Source organism: Chelon labrosus, assembly GCF_963514085.1.
Source record: "Chelon labrosus genome assembly, chromosome: 14".
NCBI lineage: Eukaryota > Metazoa > Chordata > Actinopteri > Mugiliformes > Mugilidae > Chelon > Chelon labrosus.
This window is the reverse complement of record NC_140347.1, coordinates 17402085-17415468: the sequence shown is the minus strand read 5'-3', so window position 1 is coordinate 17415468 and position 13384 is coordinate 17402085.

Here is a 13384-nt window from a genome sequence, read left to right as displayed (position 1 = left end):
AAATATATACACACTGGAGATGTGTTTAGTGTTAAGCTACTCTAGTAGTGTACAGTTTCTTTTTTTTTTTTTATTATTGCTTTCAGTTGTAATTGCACTTGCAGTGGCTACCTTTAAAGGGACGAAAGGATTCTAAATATGCAGCCGTGGTATTTTCCGTTTTTCTTGCATTTTATTCGTGCAAACTTTAACTTTTTGCAGCACTGAGAAGCAGAAGTTCCCTGTAGCAAATCAGAGGGTATTTTTTTATTTTTTAGTGGATGTTTATAGCAGAAGATATCACACAGGACCGATGATGTGATAGCTGCCCGCTGCATTGTACATATACCAGTGTTTTTGTTTTGTTTTTCTGATGAGCATATATTCGCCACTGCTGTATTACCATTAATTAGAGGGGCTGTATAAAAAAGTCCACATGGATATTCTACATGGTCTGAATGTTCCCTTTGTGACGATGATGACGTTGACCTTTATCTCATTGTTTTGTGGAGATGCCATGTCTTTCCTCCCCCCTCCCCCCTTCACAGATTTAACGAGGGACACGTGAGGTTTGCATGCGAGTCTTTTTACTTTCTTTTATTGCAACTTCAGTGAAGTTAATAATCTCCCGACCGTAACACAACACATGAAATAGCATTTGACCAGAGCTGCCTGTTTGGAGAGTTACGCCGAGCGGCTGGACGTACAGAAGAACTTTGGCTACATCTTTTATTTATTTATTTATTTATTGCAACTTAGTATTAATAAATGCTACTGGAAACAGTTAATGTGCCCAACGTGTGAAATGGCAGTACGTTGTACTGAATGATGTTCTGGACTGAACTCTAGATACGCAGCGTATCTGTGTTGTTTTCAGGAAGTATTTTTTTTTGGTTTGTTTGTTTCTTTTAATTGTATTTGTGGATCTATATCACATGCAACATGTAAAAAAAAAAAATGCAACATGTTATTCCTCGGAGAAAATATGTCAGATGTTTATGAGTAAATACTTGCAGATACACAAGTCTGTGTCTTAGTGGTCATGTTCAGATCCAGGAGGCCTTCTACACAAAATACTGGAGCTCTGTTGTGATATAAAGCAGTTTCTAAATATTTATTAGCGTGAGTTAAAGACTGTTGGCACACAACGGACAAGGTATTTATATGTTTAGTACAGCGTCCATCCAGTGTTGTTAGGATGGCCTGGTAGCGGTTGGATTGAAAACAGGAAGCTTGAGTCTGAGATGAGGTGCAAACCAACCAAGTGTTTATTTCACACTGATAATTCATGACAAAAAGACCTAAAAGACATAACAAAAAGAAAATCATGCCCCTTTTGTGGCCTGAGGTCTGGGTCACAGCCCTGCCAATCACTCACCCCCTGTCTGTGTGCATGGGCCCCATTTTATAGGCTGCTACCAATTACCCCTCGAGCCCTACCACTGAACAGGTGAGCTCCCTCCCCAGATCCACCATAGAATATTCGGTTAAATAATATAACCAAACAAATACATATAATCTGAATACCTCTACTCTTAGAAACCTCATAAAACCCTTACTTAGCTAACATTCAACTATAACAATCCTTTAGTTGTCAAACATTTGCTACCACCCCTCTCCAATTATCACAATGGTCTCTCCCGGGACCTTTAAAAAGGTGTTCAGACCTCCAGCGGCCTATTTTGGGCTGGACACCTGAGGAGACAGCAAAGGTAAGAAACATTATTCAACACCAGACTTCCAAACAAACCGATATACATTGGCCCCACCAAGAGAAACACACAATAAAATACATTCAGTATTTCAGCTTTTTGTGTCTGTGAGTTATTTATTTCATCATATCTGGTTGAATTGAGTGCTGTTATGTGATAAGGTGAAGAAGAGGACCTTCACCACAAGTGTGAAGAATGAACTTTGCTCCACACAAATATTCATCGTCATTTCACCCAACCAAGATTATTCTTGTTTCTCGTTTCCACCTTCTAGGCCCTGGAACTCTGTGTGGTATTGATCTAGGGCCTAGATCAATACCACACACAGTTCTGGTAGCAGACACATCTCTACATCAACTGTTCAGAGGAAACTGCGCCAATCAGGCCTTTGTGGTCAAATAGCTGCTAGAAAGGAAAAGCAACAAGCAGAAGAGATTTGTTTGGCCCAAGAAACACACGGAATGGACATTAGACCAGAACCTGTGCTTTGGTCTGATGAGCTCAAATTTGAGATCTTTGGTTCCAACGGCCGCGTCTTTGTGCAACGCAGAAAAGGTGAATGGATGGTATCTACATGCATGGTTCTGTGAAACGTTGAGGTGTGATGGTGTGGGGGTGCTTTGCTGGTGACACTGTTGGGGATTTATTCAAAATTGAAGGCACACTGAACCAGCATGGCAACCTCAGCATCCTGGAGCGACATGCTATCCCATCTGGTTTGCGTTTAGTTGGACCATCACTTATTTTTCAACAGGACAATGACCCCAAACACACCTCCAGGCTGTGTAAAGGCTATTTGACCAAGAAGGAGAGTGATGGAGTGCTGCGCCAGATGACCTGGCCTCCACAGTCACCTGACCTAAACCCAACTGAGATGGTTTGGGACGAGCGAGGTGGACCGCAGAGTGAAGACAAAAGGGCCAAAAAGTGCTCAGCATCTCTGGGAACTCCTTCAAGACTGTTGGAAAATCATTTCAGGTGACCACCTCATGAAGCTCATTGAGAGAACGCCAAGAGTGTGCAAAGCAGTAATCAAAACAAAGAGTGGCTATTTTGAAGAACCTAAAATATGAATCATATTTAGAGTTACTGCACACTTTTTTGTTTTGTACTACATAATTCCGTATGTGTTTATTCAAAGTTTTGATGCCTTCAGTGAGAATCTGCAGTGTACATAGTCATGAACATAAAGGAAAAACCATTAAATGAGAGGGTGTGTCCAAACTTTTGACTGTGTGTGTGTATATATATAATTAGGTTTTGATGACAGGACGAAACCGGAGCACCCGGGGAAAACCCACACAAACAGCTAACAAAACTAAAACAATCAAATATGATTTGTGATTAATTTCGATTAATCACATAGCAATATTTGCCCCAAAAAGCAGCATTTTTTTTAATTTAAATTGATTTTTGTGGACGACAGAATCAAATAATAGACACAGACATGAATATTGTAAACTCAAGCTCTTTTAAAGTCTGGGAATATGCATTTAATTGCCTTTCAATTCATAACAGTAGAAAAAGAGAGAAAATATCTCTGGCCAAAACTGAACAGACCTAAAGTTAAAGTGCCACTGTTGGTACTTTAAAGTACTTTTTCAGAACAGTATTGACTTTAAATGGTTAAAAAAAAATAAATAAATAAATAAAAAATGTTTGGGTCGCGTACTCGGACCGGGACTGCTAGCGCTAACAGCTCCGGCGGTTTCTGTGCTCACTGCATGCTTTGCAGAGAGAGGCGAAGTCCCGCCCCCCTACTTCCGGGTTATGGGACCTATCTTTCGAAAAAATATGAACGGCAGTCTATGGAGAGATAATAATTATTTTTTGGTCCCGATCGAATTGTGGCATGAATTTCACATATGATGTGTGTGAATTTAAAAGATAATTTTTCACGTCGAGAGATAAATTATTTGACGTAAATAAGCTGAACAACATTAGGTTTTGTATGAGATCGCTTAGTGAACTACATCTCTCTAGAGATCCCTAGAGAACTATGGCTGTCTCCTTGTTGAGCTTTACCGTCTTCTTCCAGGACGAAGGCAGAAGCATCAAACGAGGTGACAATCATTATAAATCGGGTCATGTCCAGAGCTGTAGTTACACGAAGGGAGTTTTGGTCGGTTCTGTACGCGCCAGCATGCGGGACTTGTAGTTCGTTTAATTACGTATTTTCCATAGCGTTTTACTTAACTATCTTGCGACAAACTGTGACATTCTTGACATATAAAATCATTTTTTATTCTGAAAAACAACATATGTATAATCCAAGGCACAATTCGATCGGGACCAGAAAATAATTTATCTTTCGCCATAGACTGCCGTTCATATTTTTTCGAAAGATAGGTCCCATAACCCGGAAGTAGAGGGGGCGGGACTTCGGCTCTCTATTTAGATGGTACCGTAAGGTTGAAGTGCTTCGGTGGTATGCAAACTCTTTTTTTTTTTTTTTTTTTTTGCACAATTTTCACAAAACCCTGCTTTCATTAAGGCTTCCATGAGGTCGTTTTTTTTTTTTGTTTTTTTTTTTTAAATAAAATGTGGCGACCCCCAGTCCGAGCAACGTGCTTTCATCCGATTCATTCCTTATGGAGGAATCGAGCTCTGACGTGTGCATCAGTGTAATCGGTGTACCAGGAAATCGTGCACTGTCAAAAGTTCCGCAGCGTGTGTGACATCATGTGACATGTGACATTGATGACATCACATTTGTGTTCTTTGATGACGTCACACGGTGTTCTTTGATCAGATCAAAGCCACTTCCAGTGATTTAAATAGGTAACTTAACAGCATTGAGAAAAGCACTTTGCATTCATAGAGAAAACCCTCCTGTGTAAAACCAACATTCTTTATTCAGACAAAGATTTAAAAGATGGACCAAAAGAAAAACCCTCCCATATCTGAAGATAACCCTGAAATCCCGATGGACCAAGAAGAAGAAGATCCTGAAGACATAACTGAAGACGTCATGCGTGCTATCTACTCATGGGCTTTGTCTGGAGTTCCATTAGCTGAATGGCTTCTGTCAGATGAGGACGCAGAGTCTGTGGCTGGAGGCTCGGCAGAAAACCCTCCTGTATCTGAAGTTAACCCTGAAACCAATCCAGACGAAGATTTTGAAGTCTCGAAGGATCAAGAAGAAAACCCTCCTGTATCTGAAGATAACCCTGAAATCCCGATGGACCAAGAAGAAGAAGATTCTGAAGACATAACTGAAGACGTCATGCGTGCTATGTGCTCATGGGCTTTGTCTGGAGTTCCATTAGCTGAATGGCTTCTGTCACGTGAGGACGCAGAGTCTCGGTCTGTGGCTGGAGGCTCGGCAGAAAACACTCCTGTATCTGAAGTTAACTCTGAAACCAATCCAGACGAAGATTCTGAAGTCTCGATGGACCAGGAAGAAAACCCTCCTGTATCTGAAGTTAACTCTGAAACCAATCCAGACGAAGATTCTGAAGTCTCGATGGACCAAAAGGAAAACCCTCCCGTATCTGAAGAGACAACTGCATACGTCATGCGTCTCATGCACTCAGCAAACCCAGACTCAGAAGAGTTTTGGTCTGTGTCTGGAGCTCCATCGGACTCTTGGACTTGGTCAGACGACAACTGGTATGAGGCTGGAGGCTCAAGAGACCAAGACTCAGCAGAAAACCCTCCCGTATCTGAAGATAACCCTGAAACCAACAGAGATGAAGGTTTTGAAGTCTTGATGGACCAAGAAGAAAACCCTCCCGTATCTGAAGATAACCCTGAAACCAACAGAGATGAAGGTTTTGAAGTCTTGATGGACCAAAAAGAAAACCGTCCCGTATCAGCAGTGGCTGGATGCTCAGCAGACCAAGACTTGGTAGTATCATTTGCATATTTATTTGAGGCCCAAGACAGAAACCCACTCGGATTGTTTGTCACCAACGTGATGGTGAAAGTGTTGTCCAAGTGTAATGTTCTCTCAGACAGCCACTGTGACGCTCAAGCCGAGCGCCTGGTCAACCAGACGATGGAAAAGCTGGATGCCTGCATAGACTTCTGCCCAGACCACAAATGCAACAAAAAGATCAGCAAGGCCATTCTCAAAGACCTGAAAAAGACGTTCACAGACAATAAGCTTCTGGCATCCATGATCATACAGCAGGACCCACTTATAGAAGCAGAAATCGTCCAGAGGGTTACAGCTCACATCATAGATCTCTCTGCTGATCAGAGAAGGAACCCTTTCTTCTTCTTCTCGGACTGAATGTAGCTGTGTTCGACATTGGGGTTTGTACAGCTGCCATTCTGGAAGCCATGCAGCAGCTTTGTTTTATTTGATTGTTTCATCCCGTCATCAAAACATTAGATTAGATTAGATTAGATTAGATTAGTGTTCTCCCCGTGTTTGTGCGGGTTTTCCCCGGGTGCTCCGGTTTCTACACTAAATAAAAAAAAAAAAAAAAAAAAAAAAAAAAAAAAACAAGTACAGTATTATAAGCAAATGTTTCTTTCTTTTTAAGTCATGTCAACACACACAGTACACATGCACACCTGCACATTTAACATTGAGTGTCTGAACATTTAACAAATTTAAAAACTGTCCTTTAACCAGGATTCTACACATTACTAAACACTATGTGAGTCCACAAACAGGATTCTTCTCACTCTCAGCATGAGTTTAAGCTGTGGTGCTGTCCATTCCCTGCTTTCTACATCCTCTCCATTCTGCCACCATCTCTGTCTGGAGTCAGAGTCAGTTTCCTGGTCCATGGCCCCAGATGTTAGGCGGTTACGCCTTACAGCAGAAACATACATGCACAAAGCGCAAATGATTGCAAATTAACATTTTTGTATCATTAGGTAATATGTCGACTGTAATTCTAATAAAACTGATCCTGATAATAATATTCTGGTGTCAGATCTCAAGTGTTTCCACTACATCTACTGCTTTGTACAACGAATTTCAATGCATTTATTTTATTTTATTTTTTTATGTACATGTAAAAACAAGGCTTGACCCATGTTCAGCTGCTGTTCACACTGAACCCTTCTCTACTTTGGCCTTCAAAGTTCTCCTTTGAATATTTGCTACTACCGCCAAGATAAAGACTGGATGCCATCAAGCCGGGAGAAATGGCAGATACAGTCTTAACAGCGGAGAAAGGGAAATACAGTCTGAGTGAAGTGCTGGAGTGATGGGCCTGTACTTGGGCTATGCGGCTACAGACAGACACAGTCACCACCACACATGAGTAGAAGCCCATAGTTCTTTTGTATAAGTCAATATTTTTGTTTGTTTGTTACTGTCAGACTCTTTAACCCTCTGGGGTCCAGGGTATAATTGGCCGTTTTTAACTACTTTCAATTTTTATCTTTATATTTCACCTTAAAAATTGTTCACCATGCTTTGTTTTGGTGTCATTTTTATTTTATTTATTTTTTTCAGCACAACCTCGCCTGTGAGAATTTACGGTTATTTCATTTTGACATTCTGTATTAACACACTGGACCTAAAACTACACAAAAAAAAAAAAAAAAATACAATCCAAGTCGAAAAACGTTTAATTTTTTACTGTGAAAACCACAGACATGTTTTCAGACCATTTTTATAAATTAGAATACTACTACCAAATACATACAGGATACATAAAAAAGAGCAGCTCACATTCAGATAATATAATGCGTAATAAACTAAATTATAAAGTCTTAAAAAAAATAGTATTATAAAACTGCCAACTTTTAACTTGGGTCGCGTTGTCACCGTTAAATAAACCAAAAATTCAATTTCTGTAAAATAAAACAAAATCTAAACTATTTTTCTTTTGTGCAAAGAAAAAACTAATTAAAATTCAAATAAAATATATATTAAAAAATACCTTAATTTTTCTTCTTCTATGGTGTGGTAAAGCATTATAGGAAATAATCTATCTAATCTATTCTAAAATTCTGAACTATCAAAAAAAAAAAATGAAAGTGCAAAGTCTGGAAACTAAAATTAAACTACTGAGAAGATGGAGATTTTAACACCTCCGCCTCTCTTTAAATATTGTACATAGTAATTTCAGTACACACAAAGCCTCTGAAGAGAAACTAAAGTTGTCACCTCTTAATTTAACCACTAGATGACAGTTTCATCTTGTCCTGCTCCTCGGTTTATCAGTCTTTACTGCACGGATTAAGCCCCCTTGAATGCGTCATGCAAAGACTTTCAGTAGCCATTTATTTACAGTGTTACCCAAGGAACATCTACAACAGTTCAGTCGGTTACCACATACTAACGCAATAGCCATCTGGTGGTTACTTTTGAAATACTTTAAATAGATCGTCGCCCACGTTTTTCCCAAGGCCTGGCAGCTTTGCAAGGTCATGCACGTTTATTTGGCATGCAGAGGAATATCTCAGTAAATAGATGTTTCATTGCTACCTGGTGTTTTCAGTGTAATCATTACAAATGCAAAGCTGCAAAGCCTTTTCTTCATCACCTCATCTGAGCTGCTAACGTTGTGAACTCATTAAAGCCTTTTTGGGTTAAAAAAAAAAATGAGCATAAAGATGAATATGCATGCAGAACCGTTGTCTGGTTGATAGATGTGACAGCTCAGTATCTATCGGCGAGTGACACGGAGCAGCACGCACGTGACACACAGCGGCCCACGCGCGTACACGTGCACGCGCCGTATCCGTGCGCAGCGCAAGGGGGGGGGGGGAGTTGATTGTGGCTGCCGGGAACAGAAGCTACGATCATTATCGTCGCCGTCATCCGCAACACAATCCCCTACTACATTACTCGCGGCTGCCTGACATTCGGCCATATGGCGCGCGTGTGTGTCGCAGCATATGTGAGATGAGTGGATGTTTGCGCTGATGCCATTGGGTCTGTGCGTAGGGGAAGTCGGGAAAGGGAGACGGATGAGATTCCTGACATGGACAGGTATGGGCGCGAGAGATCGAGATGAAGACCTTTGACCTCTACGCTACATAGGAAAGGTCTGACAACCAGAAGGGAGGCAACAGTGTAAATGTACTGTAGTTTCCCTTTAATAAAGGGGACTGGCTTTTTAGAGATTTTCCACCTAAGCCTTCAATTCATCTCAGACTCCCGTACCATCAGCACGGGTTTCTCTTCAAGGCCGTGTCCTTTCACCTCTGTTCTTCTCCCGCTACACAAACAGCTGCACCTCCAGTCACGAGTCCGTCAAGCTCCTGAAGTTTGCGGATGACACCACCCTCATCTCTGATGGAGATGAGACCACCTACAGACTGGAGGTGGACCGCCTGGTGACTAACTGGTGTAGCCGTAACAACCTGGAGTTGAATGATCGTGGACTACAGAAAGAACACAGCCCCACTCCTCCCCATCATCCCGTGTGACTCTACAGGCATCACTGTGGAGTCCCTCCATTTCCTGGGCACCATCATCTCCCAGGACCTCAAATGGGAGCTGAACATCGGTGCCTTAATCCAAGGGGCTGCAGCCTCTGCTAAGGACAAGAGCAGACTGTAGGGTGTCATTCGCCCTGCAGAGAAGGTGACTGGCTGCAGGCTGAAGTCTCTCGACGAGCTGCGTGCTCCCAGGTCAAACCCCTCTTTCCGAGTTCTCCTCGGTGCCTGTTAGCCGAAGGGTAGCGCTCATAGGTGCTGACCTGAATGTGGGGGACACACCCTTTTCCCAGCTGGGTCTAGCTCCGTGGTTGGGCGGCTGTGAAAATGACTTTCTAAAAAGATCTGCAACCAAATCGATAGCCACTTCTCCTTCCACCATCATGAGTTCAACAAATAGCTATAGCAACAGATGAACATGAACCGCTAGCTTAGCTTAAACGGAGCAGCTCTCTGGCGGTCCAATCAGAGGACGCGAAAACGCTGACGCTACCTTTTGCCACAGAGAAGGCCAAAGATTACGAACTTGAACAGCGACATTACAACGTATTTCAAGCTTCAGCCGCCTGCAGTTTTAATTGTGAAGGCCCAGGCAGATTTATTAGACTCTGGCAACACATGACGGCTGAAATATGATTGGCTAAAAGCTCTAATGCAAAGTTACACTGCCAGAAGCGACGCGGCTGAGAGACAGACAAGCCATAAAATGAAAAGAATAGGCTATTGGTGATAATTTAATAAGATTAATGGGACAATATTAAAATGTAAGTCTCAATGAATGTCTGAATATCTGCTATTAATCTCGCTATCAGAATCATAATTCTTTCCCTTGAATCCAACATTATCTCTCCAGATGTTTTGCTTCTCTATTGGTTCTGCTTTTGTTCCAGCACTCTCAGGGACCGATCATTGCCACTTGACTGTTCCATTCTTTCGAGTTGGTGACATTTAGGCTGCAAAGGTCTTGGACTTGTGGGGTCTGCCATCCATTAAAGGCCACTAAAAAAATGAGCTTTTCTTGCTTCTGTGACAGGAACCAGGAAGGCCAGCTCCACTGTGACTTTCTAACTAACTTGCAATCGCTACTTTTAAAACTTCAGCGCAATATAATGTGGACACTAAAACAATCACATTGATCCCAGTAATATATTCCTGAATTACTTGAGTATGTGAGTAAGTAGGACAATGATTCGTGAGTATGTTTTTACACATTACACATTGTCTTAATTTCTTTTTTAATGTGAAAATGCTTACCAGAATACATTAGAGGGATTATATATCTCGGCTTGCTGGCAAACGCCATGGGATTCCTCATTAGTGCTTCAGATAAGCAGATGAAAATGGACGGACGCTAACAAGTATATCTTTAAATAGGCCATATCCTGCTTTGGGGCTGTTCCTCAGTCTTTTAGTGTGTTGTAAAATGTAAAAAGCAAAGTTACGCAGCCAAAGGGAGTGACTCTGTCACACAGAAAAAGTTGCTCCTGAACCGCCTCAAATCACTTGTTTGCTGTTCAGCCTTTGCTAAACCTTAATTATCTTTTTTTTTTTTTTTTATCTTTTATTTTTTAACCATGTAACCTAGTTACATATCGCCTGTGTAGCAGCTTGTTTGTCAAAATTTTAAACGCCAAAAACAACAGAGTGGGCCAGCTGACCAATCAGAGCAGACTGGGCTTTTTTAGGAGGGGTTTCTGAAAGAGACAGGAGCCAAAATGGTGTCTTCAGAGTGTCCCTTGTCAATTAGATGTCATGTTACTTCTGACTAGAGCTCTGTGAAGCGTAGGTGAAGCTGTCATTTTGTTTCCCCACAACACTGACCCCATTCACACCTTGCCTTAACAAACATCCTGGGCAATCTGATCGTAAGTACAGGTGTGAGCACACCCGGAACGCGTTGAGGACACAAGTGAGTGATATCCAACCTCCGACCACATTAAGAGGTGGAACAAATCAATATTTTACAAAAAAAGAGTTTTACCAAGTATTCAGATCTTGTCTTTATAAGCAATTAAAAGTGACTGTGTGTCTATGACTCCCTGTATGGAGGAATGTCTTACTTTTCTATGCGAGCTGATCTCAGTGCTCCTGAGCAGCCAAGTGCGGATTCTGCTGAGAACGCCAACATTGTCCTCTTGGTCTTGTCTTCTCCTCGCCTGCTCTCTTTCTTTCCTTTGACTTTTTGTGTCCTCCTCATCCTCCCTCTTTTTTTGTTCCTTCTCCTCCTTCTCGCGTTTTTCTCGTTCCTTCTTCTCCCTCTTTTGTTTCTCTGTTTCCGCCTGCCTTTGCTCCATCCAAGCTCCTCCGAGCTCGCCAAAGGGGCGACAGATACAAAAGAAGAAAGACTGTCACTGCTCCATCCAGACTCTTCTGAGATTGTCGAAGGGCCGAGAGATCCAAAAGAAGTAGGGCTCTCTCTGCTCCATCCAGGCTCCTCCGGGCTTGTGAAAGGGCTGGTGTATCCACTAGAAGAAGGGCTCTCACCCCTCCGTCCGTGATCCCCCGAGCTTGTGAATGGGCTGGTGTCTGCATGAGATGAAGGGCTCTTACCCCTTCGCCCATGCAAAGGTTTTTTTTTTCAGGATCTTGTCCAGTGCTTTTCATTTTCTTCCAGTATTGATTAACTGCAAAAACAAACACACAGCAGTCATTTCACTGGCAATCAGCACACTAAGCGAGTCCTTCTAACTTAACTAAACGTTGAACTGTTCTTCATTACACTGTCAATCAACAAGAAAAAAGCCGTTTAGAATAAAAGCTGGTCTACCAAATATACACCTGGAAGCGCTGGTACCATTTCTGTTTCAATTCAAAGATGATATTCAATTTGTACAACCATAGCTGACATATTACGTGTGTTGTAAAATATATATATATGTCAATTAGGATAGGAAATAATCCTGAACATCCACTGTGACCAAATATACCACTTTGTGACAATATCAAATCGAAATTAAACTGTGACATGACAAGAAAACGTACTGTTTAATAAACTAATGCACACAAGAATAACTGCAGGGCTCATATTTAATTAAAACATCACTGAATACTATAAAATAAACTAGAATCACAAGTTCAGAGACTGCAAACCTTCCAGTCAACATGATTTGATGTTGTACAGCCCAAAAAATGAGTTAGCATCCTCTATTTACTTTCAAAGATTCATATACTAACTTAATGTTATTTAGAATGTGACTGGTGAGGAAGGCATTTCACATAAAATAAGATAAGATTTCATTCATTCATTCATTCAATCTTTATTTATTCTCGGAGGTTCATTGAGGGTAGTCCTCATTTTCAGTGAAGCCGAGATTACACAGTAACAATGGGATAACAATAGATATAGTATAATAATTGTGGAAAATAAAACAAAATAAAACAAATAATAAGATAACCTACATAACATTATAAAGGAGGAAGGAAGGGAAAAATAAAGATACAGAAAATATTAATAGTAAAATAATAATAATAATAATAATGAAATAACATTTACATAAAACAGGTACAATTTGACATAGGAAGGTTTGTGATTACAGATCTGAATTGATTATAGGAAAGTAGAGAGTTCATTTTTATGTACATTGGAGATTATTCCAGGAAGTAGGGGCACCATAACAAAAGGCCGACTTTCCCAACTCAGTGTGGATACGAGGAACCTTGAGCATCAAACAGTCATTTGATCTGGTCTGATAGGGACCAGAATTCAAAACAAGCATGTTTGAAATATAACCTGGTAATTTTTCCAATAATACCTTTGTAAATAAACAGGTACCAGTGATTAAGTCTCCTCTCAGACAAAGATGACCAACCCACTTTACAATAGAGGACACAATGATGAGTGCTATAGCCATTACCAGTAATGAATCTCAGAGCAGAGTGGTAGACTGAGTCCAGGGCTTTAAGTGAGCAAGCAGTAGCATTTCTATAAAACATGAAAATGTATTGTTTAATAAACTAATGCACACCAGGTGCTATATTTAATTAAAACATGATTAAATAACCATTATTGTTGAAGACATCTATAACACAAACTGCAGAGGATCACAAGTGAAGACTACAAGTCTTTCAGTCAAAATAATTTTGTTGTAGTGTAAAAAAAATCAGCTATAAATATAGCACAGAGAACGAGACAAGCAACATTTACAAATTAAAATAATGCTGTACAGGCCAAAAAGTGAATTGGCATCCTCCGTTTACATTCAAAGATTCACATATTAGCGCAGTTTTATTTAGTCACATGTAAGCAAGCTCTAATGCAAGTAAATGAAGGGTTTAGCCAGTTGCAAACAGTTCTATTAGAGACAAATAAATAAATAAATAATAATTCTCCCAGCCTTAGA